Source organism: Chlorocebus sabaeus, chromosome 17, assembly GCF_047675955.1.
Source record: "Chlorocebus sabaeus isolate Y175 chromosome 17, mChlSab1.0.hap1, whole genome shotgun sequence".
Lineage (NCBI taxonomy): Eukaryota > Metazoa > Chordata > Mammalia > Primates > Cercopithecidae > Chlorocebus > Chlorocebus sabaeus.
This window is the reverse complement of record NC_132920.1, coordinates 29,447,378-29,467,037: the sequence shown is the minus strand read 5'-3', so window position 1 is coordinate 29,467,037 and position 19,660 is coordinate 29,447,378. Positions and strand designations below refer to the sequence as shown.

General features: G+C 44.6%; 1 pseudogene; it reads right to left on the bottom strand.

The window, feature by feature from the left end:
- Nucleotides 1-14,272: 14,272 nt before the first annotated feature.
- LOC103221871 (HLA class I histocompatibility antigen, alpha chain G-like) lies at nucleotides 14,273-17,623 on the bottom strand (annotated as a pseudogene).
- Nucleotides 17,624-19,660: the final 2,037 nt, after the last annotated feature.

Sequence of the window (19,660 nt, the reverse complement as noted above, 5' to 3'; positions counted from 1 at the left end):
CAGATCCAGGAAATACAGAGAACGCCACAAAGATACTCCTCGAGAAGAGCAACTCCAAGACACATAATTGCCAGATTCACCAAAGTTGAAATGAAGGAAAAAATCTTAAGGGCAGCCAGAGAGAAAGGTCAGGTTACCCACAAAGGGAAGCCCATCAGACTAACAGCAGATCTCTCGGCAGAAACTCTTCAAGCCAGAAGAGAGTGGGGGCCAATATTCAACATTCTTAAAGAAAAGAATTTTAAACCCAGAATTTTATATCCAGCCAAACTAAGTTTCATAAGTGAAGGAGAAATAAAATCCTTTACAGATAAGCAAATGCTTAGAGATTTTGTCACCACTAGGCCTGCCTTACAAGAGACCCTGAAGGAAGCACTAAACATGGAAAGGAACAACCGGTACCAGCCATTGCAAAAACATGCCAAAATGTAAAGACCATCAAGGCTAGGAAGAAACTGCATCAACTAACGAGCAAAATAACCAGTTAATATCATAATGGCAGGATCAAGTTCACACATAACAATCTTAACCTTAAATGTAAATGGACTAAATGCTCCAATTAAAAGACACAAACTGGCAAACTGGATAAAGAGTCAAGACCCATCAGTCTGCTGTATTCAGGAGACCCATCTCACACGCAGAGACATACATAGGCTCAAAATAAAGGGATGGAGGAAGATTTACCAAGCAAATGGAGAACACAAAAAAGCGGGGGTTGCAATACTAGTCTCTGATAAAACAGACTTTAAACCATCAAAGATCAAAAGAGACAAAGAAAGACATTACATAATGGTAAAGGGATCAATTCAACAGGAAGAGCTAACTATCCTAAATATATATGCACCCAATACAGGAGCACCCAGATTCATAAAGCAAGTCCTTAGAGACTTACAAAGAGACTTAGACTCCCATACAATAATAATGGGAGACTTCAACACTCCACTGTCAACATTAGACAGATCAACGAGACAGAAAGTTAACAAGGATATCCAGGAATTGAACTCATCTCTGCAGCAAGCAGACCTAATAGACATCTATAGAACTCTCCACCCCAAATCAACAGAATATACATTCTTCTCAGCACCACATCGTACTTACTCCAAAATTGACCACGTAATCGGAAGTAAAGCACTCCTCAGCAAATGTACAAGAACAGAAATTATAACAAACTGTCTCTCAGACCACAGTGCAATCAAATTAGAACTTAGGACTAAGAAACTCAATCAAAACCGCTCAACTACATGGAAACTGAACAACCTGCTCCTGAATGACTACTGGGTACATAACGAAATGAAGGCAGAAATAAAGATGTTCTTTGAAACCAATGAGAACAAAGATACAACATACCAGAATCTCTGGGACACATTTAAAGCAGTGTGTAGAGGGAAATTTATAGCACTAAATGCCCACAAGAGAAAGCAGGAAAGATCTAAAATTGACACTCTAACATCGCAATTAAAAGAACTAGAGAAGCAAGAGCAAACACATTTGAAAGCTAGCAGAAGGCAAGAAATAACTAAGATCAGAGCAGAACTGAAGGAGATAGAGACACAAAAAACCCTCCAAAAAATCAATGAATCCAGGAGTTGGTTTTTTGAAAAGATCAACAAAATTGACAGACCACTAGCAAGACTAATAAAGAAGAAAAGAGAGAAGAATCAAATCAACGCAATTAAAAATGATAAAGGGGATATCACCACCGACCCCACAGAAATACAAACTACCATCAGAGAATACTATAAACACCTCTATGCAAATAAACTGGAAAATCTAGAAGAAATGGATAATTTCCTGGACACTTACACTCTTCCAAGACTAAACCAGGAAGAAGTTGAATCCCTGAATAGACCAATAGTAGGCTCTGAAATTGAGGCAATAATTAATAGCCTACCAACCAAAAAAAGTCCAGGACCAGATGGATTCACAGCTGAATTCTACCAGAGGTACAAGGAGGAGCTGGTACCATTCCTTCTGAAACTATTCCAATCAATAGAAAAAGAGGGAATCCTCCCTAACTCATTTTATGAGGCCAACATCATCCTGATACCAAAGCCTGGCAGAGACACAACAAAAAAAGAGAATTTTAGACCAATATCCCTGATGAACATCGATGCAAAAATCCTCAATAAAATACTGGCAAACCGGATTCAGCAGCACATCAAAAAGCTTATCCACCATGATCAAGTGGGCTTCATCCCTGGGATGCAAGGCTGGTTCAACATTCGCAAATCAATAAACATAATCCAGCATATAAACAGAACCAAAGACAAGAACCACATCATTATCTCAATAGATGCAGAAAAGGCTTTTGACAAAATTCAACAGCCCTTCATACTAAAAACGCTCAATAAATTCGGTATTGATGGAACGTACCTCAAAATAATAAGAGCTATTTATGACAAACCCACAGCCAATATCATACTGAATGGGCAAAAACTGGAAAAATTCCCTTTGAAAACTGGCACAAGACAGGGATGCCCTCTCTCACCACTCCTATTCAACATAGTGTTGGAAGTTCTGGCTAGGGCAATCAGGCAAGAGAAAGAAATCAAGGGGATTCAGTTAGGAAAAGAAGAAGTCAAACTGTCCCTGTTTGCAGACGACATGATTGTATATTTAGAAAACCCCATTGTCTCAGCCCAAAATCTCCTTAAGCTGATCAGCAACTTCAGCAAAGTCTCAGGATACAAAATTAATGTGCAAAAATCACAAGCATTCTTATACACCAGTGACAGTCAAACAGAGAGCCAAATCAGGAATGAACTTCCATTCACAATTGCTTCAAAGAGAATAAAATACCTAGGAATCCAACTTACAAGGGATGTAAAGGACCTCTTCAAGGAGAACTACAAACCACTGCTCAGTGAAATCAAAGAGGACACAAACAAATGGAAGAACATACCATGCTCATGGATAGGAAGAATCAATATCGTGAAAATGGCCATACTGCCCAAGGTAATTTATAGATTCAATGCCATCCCCATCAAGCTACCAATGAGCTTCTTCACAGAATTGGAAAAAACTGCTTTAAAGTTCATATGGAACCAAAAAAGAGCCCGCATCTCCAAGACAATCCTAAGTCAAAAGAACAAAGCTGGAGGCATCACGCTACCTGACTTCAAACTATACTACAAGGCTACAGTAACCAAAACAGCATGGTACTGGTACCAAAACAGAGATATAGACCAATGGAACAGAACAGAGTCCTCAGAAATAATACCACACATCTACAGCCATCTGATCTTTGACAAACCTGAGAGAAACAAGAAATGGGGAAAGGATTCCCTATTTAATAAATGGTGCTGGGAAAACTGGCTAGCCATAAGTAGAAAGCTGAAACTGGATCCTTTCCTTACTCCTTATACGAAAATTAATTCAAGATGGATTAGAGACTTAAATGTTAGACCTAATACCATAAAAATCCTAGAGGAAAACCTAGGTAGTACCATTCAGGACATAGGCATGGGCAAAGACTTCATGTCTAAAACACCAAAAGCAACGGCAGCAAAAGCCAAAATTGACAAATGGGATCTCATCAAACTAAAGAGCTTCTGCACAGCAAAAGAAACTACCATCAGAGTGAGCAGGCAACCTACAGAATGGGAGAAAATTTTTGCAATCTACTCATCTGACAAAGGGCTAATATCCAGAACCTACAAAGAACTCAAACAAATTTACAAGAAAAAAACAAACAACCCCATCCAAAAGTGGGCAAAGGATATGAACAGACATTTCTCAAAAGAAGACATTCATACAGCCAACAGACACATGAAAAAATGCTCATCATCACTGGCCATCAGAGAAATGCAAATCAAAACCACAATGAGATACCATCTCACACCAGTTAGAATGGCGATCATTCAAAAGTCAGGAAACAACAGGTGCTGGAGAGGATGTGGAGAAATAGGAACACTTTTACACTGTTGGTGGGATTGTAAACTAGTTCAACCATTATGGAAAACAGTATGGCGATTCCTCAAGGATCTAGAACTAGATGTACCATATGACCCAGCCATCCCATTACTGGGTATATACCCAAAGGATTATAAATTATGCTGCTATAAGGACACATGCACACGTATGTTTATTGCAGCACTATTCACAATAGCAAAGACTTGGAATCAACCCAAATGTCCATCAGTGACAGATTGGATTAAGAAAATGTGGCACATATACACCATGGAATACTATGCAGCCATAAAAAAAAAAAAAAAAAAAAAAAAAAGGATGAGTTTGTGTCCTTTGTAGGGACATGGATGCAGCTGGAAACCATCATTCTTAGCAAACTATCACAAGAACAGAAAACCAAACACCGCATGTTCTCACTCGTAGGTGGGAACTGAACAATGAGATCACTTGGACTCGGGAAGGGGAACATCACACACCGGGGCCTATCATGGGGAGGGGGGAGGGGGGAGGGATTGCATTGGGAGTTATACCTGATGTAAATGACGAGTTGATGGGTGCAGCACACCAACATGGCACAAGTATACATATGTAGCAAACCTGCACGTTGTGCACATGTACCCTACAACTTGAAGTTTAATAATAATAAATAAATTAAAAAAAAATATATATATATATATATTTGTAGAGATGGAGTCTTCAGTTGCCCAGGCTGGTGCATTTCCATTTTGACATAAAGACTGAGGACTTTAAAAAAGGAATAGCATTTTTAAGTGAATCTGATCTGGAAGTCGGAAGACTCAAGTTCCATGAACAGTTTGTTTATTCTCCCCATTCTTTCCAAAGATATCTAATATTATGCTGCTCAATTTGTTTTTAACAGTGACTTTGGGAAAAATTTTATACATCTTAGGTTTTCTATCTGTAAAATAAAAATCATAGTTATTTGTTTTCTTCCTAAAAATATTGTAAATTCAATAAAAATTCCTGGTAGACTCAAAAAAAAAAAAAAAAAAAAAAAGAAAATCCTGAGAAAAATATTAGTAGACTATATCTACCTGTGTGCAATGAACAGATTATCTTGACCAAGTTATGTATCCCAAGAATGCAATAATAAATAAACTGTAAATCTTTTAATGCATTTCACCACCTAAAGAATTAAAAAACAGAGATGACCATATTTTAGTAGATGAAGAAATTACTGTAAAAGAAATTCAACACTCCATCTGACCCACATTTCTTCAGTCATCTCTACTTTTAAGGACTCATTATCAGATTGGGCTCACCCAGAAAATCCAAGATAATCTCCACAAATAAAGGTCCATCCTGTTAATCATATTGACAAATTCTCTTTTGTTTTGTAAGGTAACATATCTAAAGGTGATGAAGCTTAGGGCTTGGAGATATTTGTGGGGCCAATATTCTAGATTTCACAGTGTACATGGTGGTCAAACGAGATTTAACATTAGTCAAATTCCTACACATCACAAAGTGAGTAAATGTATGAGGCATTCCATAGTTTATGGGTAAAGGTGAAGCAAGTGTATACATAGCACTGTGAATGAAGAGATGCAAATTTACTCACACTGCACTGGAACCTCAGATGTTAAAGGGAAACAGTCATCTTAAAAGTAGCCACAGAAGAAACACAGATCATCTAAGAAACAACTGGTTTATGATGTAATTGATTTTTCCCTGTCAGCCCACAGCTGCCAGAAGAGGCATAATGATCGAGAGCTGAGAGAAAACCAATGTCCAACCAGAAATTTGTGGCTGGCAAATCTCTCTTTAAGGAATAAGAGTAAAACAAAATATTATCGTATAAATGAAACTGTTGGACTATCTCCAAAATGCCCAGTCAGTCTAAAAATAGTGAAATATATAAGAAAGAAACAGAGAAAGAAAGCAGAAACTTTAATTTGTAATCATTGGTACCTGTCAGTAGTTATTATAAAATATTAATAATGTAGCATTCAAAGGAAAAAATAATATAAAATACAGTAACCTGTTGTGTTATGATTTCCTTACCCGTATTCCAACTCCCCACCTGTGCCATCTATGAAGTCCAACGAATTTGATTCTTTTTTCTGAGATCAACTCCGTAGAGTACAGCCCCAAGAACAAGTTAGGTGCTTGATGAATTTTGACCATATGAATAACTTTCTTGAAAGTACTTAGCAGATCAGGAATGTGACGCATAAGCATAATTCAAAAGTGGCTGAGGAGTGACACAAAAGAACATGGTGGCATAAGAACTCCAAGGACCTCCCCTCCACAGCGGCAATGTGCTTGTTGAAACACCGGCATTAAAAAATCTCGATGAGAGCTGTGATTGGATTTAGTGTTGATACATTTTTAAAAATTGTGGTAAAACAAACATACGGTCATGCGCGACCGTGTGAAGAGACCACCAAACAGGCCTTGTGTGAGCAACATGACTATTTATTTCACCTGGGTTCAGGCAGGCTGAGTCCGAAAAAGGAGTCAGCGAAGGGAGATAAGGGTGGGGCCGTTTTATAGGATTTGCGTAGGTAAAGGAAAATTACAGTGAAAGGGGGGTTGTTCTCTGGCGGGCAGGAGTAGGGGTCACAGGGTGCTTAGTGGGGGAGCTTTTTGAGTCAGGATGAGCCAGGAAAAGGATTTTCACAAAGTAATGTCATCACTTAAGGCAAGGACTGGCCATTTTCACTTCTTTTGTGGTGGAATGTCATCAGTTAAGGTGGGGCAGGGCATTTTCACTTCTTTTGTGATTCATCAGTTACTTTAGGCCATCTGGGCATACACCTGCAAGTCACAGGGGATGCGATGGCTTGGGTTCAGAGGCCTGACATATAATATAAAATTTACCATCCAACTATTTTTTCAGTGTACAGTTTGGTGGCATTAAACACATTTACAGTGTTATGTAACCACCACCAATATCCATTTCCAGAACATTTTCATCTTCCCAGACAGAAACTCTACCCATTAAACCATAACTGCCCATTCCCTGGTAACCTCTATTCTGCTTTCCGTTTCTATGAATTAGCTTATTCTAGCTACCTCATATAAGTAAAATATCATATTTGTTTTTTATTTCTGGCTTATTTCACTTACAGTGCTTTCAAGGTTCATTCAATCAGAATTTTATTCACTTTTGAGGCTGAATAATAGTCCATGTGTGTGTGCACCGTGGGTTGTTTATCCAGTCATCCTCAATGGACACTCGGTTGCTTCCACCTTTTGGGTATTGGAAATAGTGCTGCTATGGGCCTGAGTGTGCAAATATCTGTGTGAGTTCCTGCTCTCGTTCTTTTGACGATATGCCCAAAAGTGGAATTGTTGTCTCATACAGTAATTCTATTTTTACTTTCTTGAGGAACCAGTATACTGTTTTCCATGGTGGCTGCACCCCTGTTCACTCTCACCAGCAGTGTGCAAGTGTTCCCGTTTCTCCACATCTTCAACACTTGGCCTAGTGAAGTTTACCATATTTTTATGTCCTTGTTGGAATTTTTATGTCCAATAAGGATATTTTTATGTCCTTATTGTATATCTTCTTTGGATAATTGTCTATTCATGTATTTCACCAATTTTTGAATGAGGTTGTTTTGCTATTGTTGAATTATAGTTCTTTACATATTCTGGATATTAATTCTTTATATCAGATATATGATAGGCAAATAGTTTCTCCTATTCTGTGTATTTTCTTTTGCCTCTTTTAATAGTGTCCTTTGATGCAAAAAAAGTTTTTACATTTTGATGAAGTCTAATTGTCATTTTTCTTTATTACTTGTGCTTTTGGTCACCAGCCAAGAAATCACTACCAATTCTAATGTCCATAAGATTCTCCTCAGTGCTTTCTTAAGGGTTTTACAAGTTCAACTCTTAAGGTTAGTTCGTTGAGTCATTCTGACTTAATTATTGAAAAGGGTGTAATGGAAGGGCATGAATTTTCTCCAGCATCATTCTTTTGCATGTGGATATCCAGGTTCCCAGCACCATTTGTTGATACACCGTATGTCGCAGTGGGGCTGACACATTTGTGAGATGCAGTGAGCACTAACACATGGGAGCACCGTGCATTTATTTACCTGTCTTTCCTCCACAGTTGTTTTGAGAAGACTTTCACTGACAAACCCAACAGAAATGAATATATATGACTTCCTATAAAATGAAATTTAAATAAAATTATATGTTTTAAAATGTTAAGACTGGAGCAAGACTAGAACGTCACCAGACAAAGAGAAATATAGGCTGAAATGAAGAGTTTATGTTTACCTTGCTACACATTCTGTTGGCCCACGATCTCTTATGCTTATTGCCACAAAGTGGGGTGATAGCTCATAACCAGTCCCTGGTTTTCTGCTTCAGAAACGAGTTTAAATCCTCTGCTTGGATAGAGTAAGGAAAATAACCGAAAGATGTCAAAATTGGCATCTACAAAGTCAAAGAAGTGAGTAGTAAATGTAAACGTCAGGAATCAAGGAGATTCTATCTTTTTACACAGCAATGGCCTCACTATGCACTGCTGAAGGGAGAAGGTCCCTTCAGAGGACCTTCATGATGAGGAAAAACCCTATATTGAAGGGGTGGCCTGCCCCTCCACACCTGTGGGCGTTTCTCGTTAGGTGGAAGGAGAGGCTTGAGAAAAGAAATGAGACACAGAGACAAAGTATAGAGAAAGAAAAAGTGGGCCCAGGGGACCAGCGCTCAGCATACAGAGGACCCACACCTCCACCGGTCTCTGAGTTCCCTCAGTATTTATTGATCATTATCTTTACCATCTTGGAAAAGGGGAAGTGGCAGGACAATAGGATCATAGTAGGGAGAAGGTCAGCAGTAAGACATATGAATAAAGATCTCTGGGACATGAATAAGTTTAAGGAAAAGTGCTGTGCCTTGATACGCACATGCAAACGTCTCCATAAACCTTTTTAGTGCATAAAGAGCAGCATTGCACGTCCCACCTTCAGCCCTAAGGTGGTTTTCTCCTATCTCAGTAAATAGAACATACAATCGGGTTTTACACGGAGACATTCCATCGCCCAGGGATGGGCAGGAGACAGATGCCTTCCTCTATCTCAACTACCCATAGGCCTTCTTTCCTCTTGTACTGGTCCTCCTCAGCACAGACCCTTCACGGGTGTCTCACGGGTGTATTTACCTCGGGCTATAAAAGGCAAGCACTTGCATTGTTCCGGGCCCTCTTGTATGTTGTGGAATGGAGGTACCAAGTTCGAACTTGCAGTAAAAGATCCTTGCCGCTTGGCTTTGACTCTGGACTCTGATGGTCTTCTTTGGGGAACAAACGGTCTGGGCATAACAGAATTTGAAATCCATCAACCCTCTGCCTTCCCGGTGTATCCCCAGAGCGGGCTGAGTACTTTGCACTTCTTTTCAGCACTTCCCTAGAAGTGGTAGAAGATTTGGAGTTAGGACCTCCCTCAATCTCTACCTTTTCTTGAATTCAGAGGATCACAAACTGTTGGAGGAAGAGTAGTGTCTTGGGCCCCCCGTTGATCAGATGAATATTAATATCCAGTGTCCTGTAATGAAGTCATGTGTGCATGTAACATTACTTCTGCATGCAGTGTCACAGGAAAGTGGGTTCGCGGACCCCAGGTTAAGAGCCTAAACACTAAAGGCACAGAGTTAGAACTCTAGGAAGGGAGGGATGACTGTGTGGAACCTCATCTTGTCCTTTAGTCCTGGGGCCTTTTCACTCCTCACATGGTGGGTGCTGGGCATCTGGCAGGTACTGATGTTGATGGAGTCGAGGGAGGGAACTGGACGGGACTGGGAAAAACAGGGCTGGATAGATAATTAAGGCAGACATTATTTTTTCTGAGTGTAAGTCATGGCTTGAAATCTGGAGAGCCTCAAGGACTATCCCACTACCCAAACCTGTTTTTTCCTTTTCCCTCAAGCCTCATTTGGCCACAGGCCCAGTGTCAACACCAGGGGGCGCCCACAGACCATGAAGGCACCACTCAGCTGGGATTGTTTGTGGTCGGCTCCGGGGTCCCTGACTTAATCAGGGGAGCCAAGACCCTGCAGCCAGGTGGCCCGGATTCAACCTGCAGCTCTGGTCCTACTGACACTTTTCTCCTGGTGCCTTAGTTTCTTAATCGGTGAAATGGTGAGGACACTACAGCACTTACCTCTGGGGCGGGTTTCTCAACAGCAGCACTATAAACAGTTTGGGACAGAGACTCCCTTGTGGCCTGCCCTGTGCATTGTGGGAGGTTTGCCGGCAGCACCCCCACTCACCCCCTCCCACCAATCCCCACGTGACAACCGAAAATGTCCCAGGATTTTTAGTTCTCCCTTGGGTCTGGAAGCTGCACTTAGGCATTTTCCCACCTGACACTTGAGCTCATCTCTGCTTTGGTCTACATAAGGTCACTTTAAAAAAAAGTTGTTTCTTTAAAGATTGTATCCATCTTTTAAACAAATCTATTTTATTCCTTTATTTCTGCATTCAATTAATCCTCCCAAACCCTTTGTTTAGTATATCTCAAAATGTATCAATTCCCATTCTAGTAATTAGCGTATCTGACTTGCATGATACCTGCTATGACCCCTGGTAGAGCTCTGATTCCTTTAGCACAGCGAATATGTTCTCGATTCTGCTCTGGATGATGTAAATCAGTTTATTTTACTTGTCTGGGATGTTGCTCCTCACCTGTAAAATGTAAATGTGGATATGGCTTGGATTACTAAATGGTTTTGTTTCTTCATTCACCTGACATTGTTGTGTACCTGCTGCAAGTAAAATACATGGCACGATATTGTTTCCTTGATCACAGCACAGCAAATGAGAAAATGAGACATTATAGCAGGTGTGGCAGCACATGCCTGTCGTCCTAGCTACTCGGAAGGCTGAGGCAGGAGAATTGCTTCAGCCCAGGAGTTTGAGGTTATAGTGAGGTATGATATCACCATTGCATTGCAGCCTGGGCAACAGACCCTGTCTCTGAAAAAAAGGAAAAACACAGTGTGAGCTGTCTGCATGTTCTCCATGTCTCAGGAGACTCATGTCCTGTAATTTTTCTAAATGGCATCTCCATGTGGTTTTTCATGAATGTTTGTCTGGTATTTCTTTTCTATCCTTTTAACTTTTCTGTACCTTCTACTGAAATTATGGCTTTTGTAAATAACCTACGGTTATTTATTTATTTACTTATTTATTTTTACCCCTCTGCACTATTTGTCTTGTAATTGGAGTGTTTGAGTCCATTATGTTTAATGTAATTGTTGACCTCATTGGGTTTAAGTTTGTACATTGTCATTTGCTGCCTTCTAATATTATCTTTTTCTTGCTCAACTATTTTTCTTATGTTGCCTTCTTTAGATGAATAAAATCTTTGCGTTATTGTGGTCTTCTCAATAAGTGTTCTAGTTAAAAATTATCTTATTATTTCTTTAATTATCTAAGAAAGCACAATAATCTGTGACTTATTATAACCAACAGCAGACCGTAACTTCTCTGACTTTCACCTGCCTGTGCAGACAGCCCAGGGGAGAATCAGTGCTCTGGCTCTGAGACACAGGGGTGGCGGAAGTAGGAGAGTGATTGGATGATGAATCTGTAGCTGCAGAGGCATCTGGGCCCCTCACCTGCATTCCTCGTAGATGTCTCCTCCACCGAATGCCTGCGATGCCCTCTCCTCTGTATGCTCCTGCCAGAGTCTCCCCATCTCCACTGACAGCAGCTCCAGCCTTCTGCTCACTCAGTCCAACACTGTGGGTGCCCTTGATTCTTCTTCTCACACCACAGATAAATCCATTAGCAAGTGCTGTGAAGTCCATCTTCACATTCATCCAGAATCCCTTCACTTCCCACTATTTCCCCTGCTCACACCCCAGTCAAGGTAAACAACATCTCCATTCTGGAATATTCCACTCCTTTCCCACTGTTTTCCCCACTGCCTCACTGGTCCCCACCTCTCAATTCTGTTCTCAGCACAGCAGCCAGAGTGAAGCTTTCAAAGGGTAAGTCCTACCATGTCCCACTTTTCTAAACTGTCCTCTAACTCCCCATGTCATTCAGCGCAAAGGTCAACACCCTTCCCGCACCCTCCAGGGCTACCTGCTCTGTCCACACCTCTGACCTCATTTCAGTTTCTCTCTGTTCAACCCTTCTGACCTCTTCATCCTCCCAGGAACACAGACAATTTCCTGCCCTAGTGCATCTGCACTGAAGGTTCCCTGCCTGAAAAGAACTTTCCTAGACATCCCTGTGGACAACTCCTCACATCCCTCAAATCTTTACTCCCAGGTCACATTTGCAACAAGACCCATGCTGACCACCCAGCACAACAGCCACCTCCCTGTCCCCACAGCCCGCACTCTGGATCACCTGCCACCCAGCACAACAGCCACCTCCCTGTCCCCACAGCCCACACTCTGGATCACCTGCCACACAGCACTTGCCACTTTCTCACTCAAGCATCTTCTGTTCCTACTCTGCTTATACTATATCTATCATCTGCCTACAGAGGTGTCCAATAGTTTGTCTTCCCTGGTTCGCATGGGAAGAGTTGTCTTGAGCCACACACAAAAAATACACTAATGACAGCTGGTGAGCAGAAAAAAATAGAGAAAAGAAAAAAAGGTGCATGGATAATTTTCATGATATCTGCCACTACAAATAAACAAAAAAGTCGTCACATTCTAAAGCTGTCCCGGGCCACATGCATCCCGAGAGCCACGGGTTGGACAAGCTTGCATCTAGAACGTATACACCACAAGGCCAGAAATGTTTCTGTTTTTACTTTAATGATGTTTTCTAAATGCAAAAGCAGTCATATCCCTAGCAGACAACAAATGTCAGTTGAATGGATGATCACTGTAGAGCACCTCCCTATTCTAAAGGCAATACCTTTATTAATGTAACCTCAGGTCAAATGTCATTTTGTAGCAGCTACAGAACAATATTATCTCATGTGGACATAAATGCACCAGTGCTTTTCTTGCCAGGGCTACTTTTGTGTCCTCCCTCCCTCCCTCCTCCTTCACCAACGCTGCTGCACACTGCAGCACACAAACACATATTTCTCTTCAGGAAAGATAACCCTAGGCTTATGGGTCCAATTATCCAACCACATGTGAATCTAAATTAGACTCTGCTTTACAAATCCATGAGTTTGGATTGGAGCCAGCACTAGGATTACTACAACTCAGGGCAGGAAGAAGAGTAGGAGAGAGAGCAGAAGAGGAGTTCCAATAGAAAATAACCTATGATGAAAAACTCTGGGACCTCTCCTCTGGAAGTTTCAGAATCTGCTTCCTTTAAGAATGTTGGGGAGGCCAGGCTTGGTGGCTCATGCCTGTAATCCCAGCACTTTGGGAGGCAGAGGTGGGCAGATCACAAGGTCAGGAGATCAAGACCATCCTGTCTAATATGGTGAAATTCCACCTCTACTAAAAATATAAAAAATAAGCTGGGCGTTGTGGCACGTATCTGTAGTCTCAGTTACTAGGGAGACTGAGACAGGAGAATCACTTGAACCCAGGAGGTGGAGGTTGCAGTGAGCCGAGATGGCGCTACTGCACTCCAGCCTGAGTGAGACTCAGTCTCAAAAAAAAAAAAAAAAAAAAAAAAGAAGAAGAAGGTTGGGGAAAAGATGGAAAGATGGAAATACAATTGAAAGAGACCTGGAAGGAGGGGAAGAGGTATAGGGGTCTGAAAATTTTTCTTCTGATAACACAGGAACTTCTATGTGTAGGGGCCACCCTGGGTGATATCCAAGTCCCTGTTGTAAAGGTAAACTGAGGCTGGAGCCAAACCGGGAATGAAGACACAAGGCAAATGGCAGTGAGAATAGACTTTATTAGGACTCGCAGGCGAGGTTTCTTGGTCCAAAAGTGCGGGCCGAGGAATTAGCGCTGAGGGGCTTTTCATAGCCTGAGAGGTAGGGAAGCTGGTTGTGCAAACAGGGCCTGGGGGGTCTTGAAACTACTAGGGCAGGAGTTGAGTAAGGGTCATGAGGAAGGGATCTTTGGAAACTGTCAACCGAAACTGCTGTTTACGAACTTGTGGAATGCAGGTGAGCTGCGGGTCATGGGGGAGTGTGGTTGCCTAGCCAGAACTCTGACGCATGTAAGTCTGCGGGTGTGTACAAGGGTGAAGGGAGTCTTTAACAAAAGGCCTGCTACGCCGGGTAACGCCGCCATGTTGGGTCTAGATTCCTGCCTAACACCTGTGATCACAGGTCCTGGTGGGACAAGGTTCTACTGAAGGGCCAAGGACGATGGAGCAGCAAAGATGACCCAGCTGAGCAGTGACCACATAAAGTTCATGGTGGCCTGAGCACCCACTGTACACAGCCCCATCTAGTCTCCTCCTCTGCAACAAATCAGCACAAGAAACACGTGTACCGTGGAAGGTTCTCATGTCTTCCATTTATTTTGTCTCTCAAATTTCAGGAATCTTCTCCTTTAATTAACCCATCAACTTCTCTTGGAAATAATTTGAAAAAGTAAATTTATACTCAGATTCTAATTTTAATAGGGAAGTAAGAAGTTATAGCTCAGTGCACCATAAAGTTGAGACAGAGATGGAGACATCCCAGCCCCATTTCTGGAACAGGAAAGGTGATTGGGGAAGGAATGCAGGTCAGCCTGGGGAAGAGGGTCATGGTGGACATGGGGTTGGGCTGGTCTCTCCACCTCCTCACATTATGCCTACAGGAACACAGACACATTCAGATGCCTTTGCAGAAAAAGAAGTCAGGGTTCTTGAAGTCACAAAGGGAAAGAGTTAACAAATCTTGCCACTCAGTCCCACACAGGGCAGCTGTCTCAGACTGCAGAAAAACATTCATGAACAAATTCATATCTGTCACAGTGAGGGGTGACACTTGAAACAGCCCAGCACATGCTCAATACATCCAAGTCAAAGAAACCTCATGGCACAGCTGTGTCCACTGTTCCCCCCAACAACCCACACACATCAGGCCCCCAGGGTCTTACATTTACAAGCCGTGAGAGACATCAGAGCCCTGGACACTGTCACTGCCTGGGGGACAACAAAAACAGGACCTGGTCAGAGCCCACAGGAGATATGGCCAGAGGAGGAAATATTGCCTGAGTGAGCTCCCCCATGGGCTCCCAACCACAAGATCCCAAGGATCTCAGGGATCAGCCTCCTTCATACTTACTTGCAGCCTGAGAGTAGCTCCCTCCTTTTCTATCTGTGGGAAGAAAATGTCCTTTGAGAGGTCAGAAAGGTGGCAGCGCCATGAGGCCCTAGAGGAAACTCCTAGTCTTGGACTCCAGAGAAGTTTCCAGAAATGTGTGACTGCAGACCCAGGGCAGGATAAGGGAAAACAAGGAAAGCAGATGTGGGTCCTGGACTAACTGCCCTCCTAAGGTCTGTCCTTAGCCAGGGACCTTCCCCTGACCTGTGATTACTGGGATCAGGTCCCCATCACTACAATCATCAAGGTGATAAATTTGTGCTTCTTTGTCACATGTGCTTTACAAAAGAGTAAGTGCTGGCACACAGGGCCTAGGCTGGGTCGGCCCATGAGTGTAGATGGTGCTTCCCAGTAACCAGGCAGGGCATTTCTACCTGGGGCTTGGAACCCTCAGTGGGACAAAAAAACTCAGACTCCACTTGTCACCCCTTCCTTACCTGAGCTCTTCTTCCTCCACAGCACAAAAGTGACCACAGCTTCAGTGACAACAGCTGCAAAGACAACCAGTCCAGCAATGATGCCCATGATGGGGATGGTGGGCTGGAAAGACTGCTCTGGGAAAGGAGGGGAAGGTGAGGGTCTCTGACCCCAGGCCCCACCACCGACCCTGTTAAAGGTCTCCAGAGGGGCTCCTGCTTTCCCTAAGAGACATGATACCTCCATCTCCCTCCTTACTCCATCTCAGCATGAGGGGCTCAGGCAGCCCCTGGTGCTGCACATAGAACGTGAATCTCTGCTCCTCTCCAGAAGGCACCACCACAGCTGCCCACTTCTGGAAGGTTCCATCCCCTGCAGGCCTGGTCCCCACGAACTCCACGTCGTGGGTCTAGTCCTCACTCTCCCGCTGCCAGGTCAGTCTGATCTCCGCAGGGTAGAAGCCCAGGGCTCAGCACCTCAGGGTGGCCTCATAGTCAAAGACAGGATGGTGGGTCACGTGCGAATTGGGGGGGTCTGAAAGGAAGAGTCCGAAAACTCAGGCACTTTGCATCTCTCATGGGACACTCAAGCAGCACCAGTATGTGACCGTCCTAAGAATGAACCAGATACCTGGGGCGGGGAGCGGGGGGGAGGGAGCACAGAACTCAGACACCAGCCTGGACACGGGCACCTGGGATAATCTCCTAATCCTTGGAAAGTTCTAATCTCAGAGCGGGGGAGCAGGGACTTCCGATTCTGACCTGAGTGAAGGCCAAAGGGCTCAGAGGAGCTGGAGTCAGACTCCCACACACATTTAGTGTGAGGCAGAGAGCAAGGCCTGAGGGGAAAAGTCCTGGTGCCTAAGACTGCTGTGGGGTCAAAGGGAACTCCTGATCAGTATTCCAGGGATTGTCTTCCCCTCCACTCCCTCAGAGACTTCATCCCTTGACTGTCCCAGAGAGCAGGGCGGGCCCTCAGAATCACTCTCCGGTACAGGATCTGGAAACCCAGGAGGATTCCTCTCCCTCAGGACCAGAGGGAGGGCGCTATTCTAGTGTTGCTCCCATTTTCCTCCTCTCCTTGTGCTAGGCCAGCCTGGGAGGTCTACAGGAGATCGGGGAGGTGCCTCATGGCCCCTGGTACCCGCACGCTGCAGCGTCTCCTTCCCATTCTCCAGATATCTGTGGAGCCACTCTACTCACGTGCCCTCCAGGTAAGCTCTCCTTCGTTCAGTCACTTTGGCCGCCTCACACTTGCGCTTGGAGATCTGAGCCACAGTGTCCACTGCGGTTCAGGAGCACAAGTCCTCGTTCAGGGCGAGGTAATCCTGGCCATTGTAGGCGAACTGTTCACACCTGCGGAGGAGGCGCCCGTGGGGCCCCAGGTCGCAACCAATCATCCACTGGAGGGTGTGAGACCCTGGCCCCGCCCCCTCGGTCAGCCCCGCCCACCAAACCTCGCCCCCTCCCGGACCAACCCGCAGGGATTTTGGTAAAGGCGCGTGGGCTTCTCCCAGGTAGAGGGTCTGGGCGAGTCCCGCGGCCTCGGGGTGGATCTCAGACCTGGAGACTCTGGAGTAACCCGGTCGTCCGTAGGGCATGGAGGTGGGGGATCGTGATCTGCGCCCCGGGCCGGGGTCACTCATCGGCCTAGCTCTGGTTGTAGCAGCTGCGCAGGGTCCGCAGGTTCACTCTGTCAGTCTGTGCGTGGGCCTTCGCGATCCGTGTCTCCTCTTCCCAATACTCCGGCCCCTCCTGCTCCACCCACGGCGCCCGCGGCTCCATCCTCGGACTCGCAGCGTCGCTATCGAGCCGCACGAACTGCGTGTCGTCCACGTAGCCCACAGGGATGAAGCGGGGCTCCCCGCGGCCGGGCCGGGACACGGCAGCGCTGAAGTACCTCATGGAATGGGAGCCTGGGGGCGAGGAGGGGCTGAGACCCGCCCGACCCTTCTCCCCGCGCGGCTCCCCGGGTCCTGCACCACCCTTGGGCAGACCCCTGGCTCTTCCCCGCAGAGGCCATCTCCCGATCCCGCACTCATCCGCCCAGGTGTCTGTCAGGGCCAGAGCCCCCGAGAGCAGCAGGAGGAGGGTTCGGGGCGCCATGACCACCATCCTTGGCGTCTGGGGAGAATCTGAGTCCGAGTGGGTGAGCGAGGACTTTAGAACCCGGACCGCGGCGACTCTGGCTTCTCTAAAAACCTGTTACCTAATGGGAGTGAGAACTGGAGTCGCCCGGTGAGAATCCAGGAAGAAGGACCCGACACAGGTTGGGAGAAGGAGAGAAACTCTGCGGAGATGGGGAATCCTCAACACGGGGCCTCCCCAATCCATACACTGCCTGTGGGGCCTGAGACCCTGAGAGCCACGCCTGGGGCCCTGGGACGTCGCCCTGACCCGCTACTCCTGTGCCAAGCGCTCTGTCTCAATGTCTCCCTGAGTCTTGGCCCAGGAGCTGTCTGAGAAACCAGGGAGAAACACACGGCATGGGCCCCGTCCGTCTCTCTTCACTTTTCATCACGGACTCCGCGTCCCAGAACTGGACTCCCTGCCTCCTACTCCTTACCTGTCCCAGTGGACTCTTCTAGAAGAAAACTCACCCCAGAGAGCTTGGTGCCAGAGAGTGAGCTTGCCCTGGGAATGGAAGTGTAGAGACAGGGCTTCTTTTTCTTTTCTTTTTTCTTTCTCTTTAAATCTGGAAAAGTTGTGCCTAAGTGCATGAGATAGAACAGAGAGCAGTTTGCTTTTTGTTTATTAACTACAGTGGGTAGCAGAATCTTGGTAACCCCTGAATGATCAGGAATCTAATTGGTAAAAAATGTGACTTTGGCCCCTTGATATATAAATGTGTCTAAAAGCGTTACAACAAGACTCACAAAGCTCCTAAGTTTCACTTTCCCAGACAATGTATCTGTGACTCCCACTTGCATTTTAAATTTACCACCATTCCATAGCCTTGAGTTTCCCCATAAGTCCAGGACATCTCCTCAATACAAAGCAGCACACTGTGGTACTGTATGTTGCAACCAGGAGTCAGTACAGACTTTATTCACCTCACAGTTGCAAGTGTTCAATACAGTCACAATGCCCCTCACTAGTGCTCATGCACTGCCTGTTTTCAGGAAGTATCCACATGTAAGTGGCGTGTATACTTTTTAGGAATACTTAGTACCTTTAAACCTGATTAACATAAAAAACGATTAGTTTCTAGGCAGATCCACATAAGACATTAAAGGCTAACCTCAAAGGTCACCCTGCGAGGCTCTGTAGATGGATGTATTAAAATCTATAAAACAACATATTTAAATCTAAGAATTCTGCTGCTTTGGAATTCTTTCCCTCTGCTCCTTTTCCTCAACTTCTGCTTCTCCAGCCCTTCCCTCCGTCCCTCTCATCCCTCAGGCCCTCTTCTCCCCTTAATCCCCACCACCCTGTCACTCCTGAATTGTGGATGTAGCACTGTTCCATGACTGCTACGTACATGACTGTTCTCTCCACAGTGGTCCTGCTGCTGCGAGTCACAGTGTGTCATTTCTCCACCTAAAACACTCCAGTGGCTCCACCTTGCTCTTGTGAAGCTTCTAGAATGTCAGGCACTTGAGCATATGAGGGCATACCTGGTTCATCGTAGGGACTAAATGAATTTTTCTTGACTGACTGAATGAAATATGAGTGTATTAAATTGCATCACAGAAAATTATAAAACGTAAAACACTGAAAAAGTTAAAATATATTTTATTTTATGTAACTAGTGTGCATATCAATTCATCAATTCATTCCACGAGTCTTTTGAGTCTCTGTATGAATTTTACAAGAGTGTGTAGCAAATTGTCACAAACATTGGCTTTAAACACACCCATTTATTGTATTCACTGATTTGTTTTTAGAGACAGAGTCTCCCTCTGTCATCCAGGGTGAAGCGCAGTCACATGATCATGGCTCACTGCAGCCTCAAACTTCTGGTCTCAAGGGACCCTCCTGCCTCAGTCTTCAGAGTAGCTAGGACTGCAGGCAAGTGCCACCATGTCAAGGTAATTTAAAAAAAACTGTAGAGACGAGTGTCTCGCTGTATTATCCTGACTAGTCTCAAAGTCCTGGCTGCAAGTGATCCTCTTGTGTCAGCTCTTCAAATGTTAGGATTACAGGCATGCA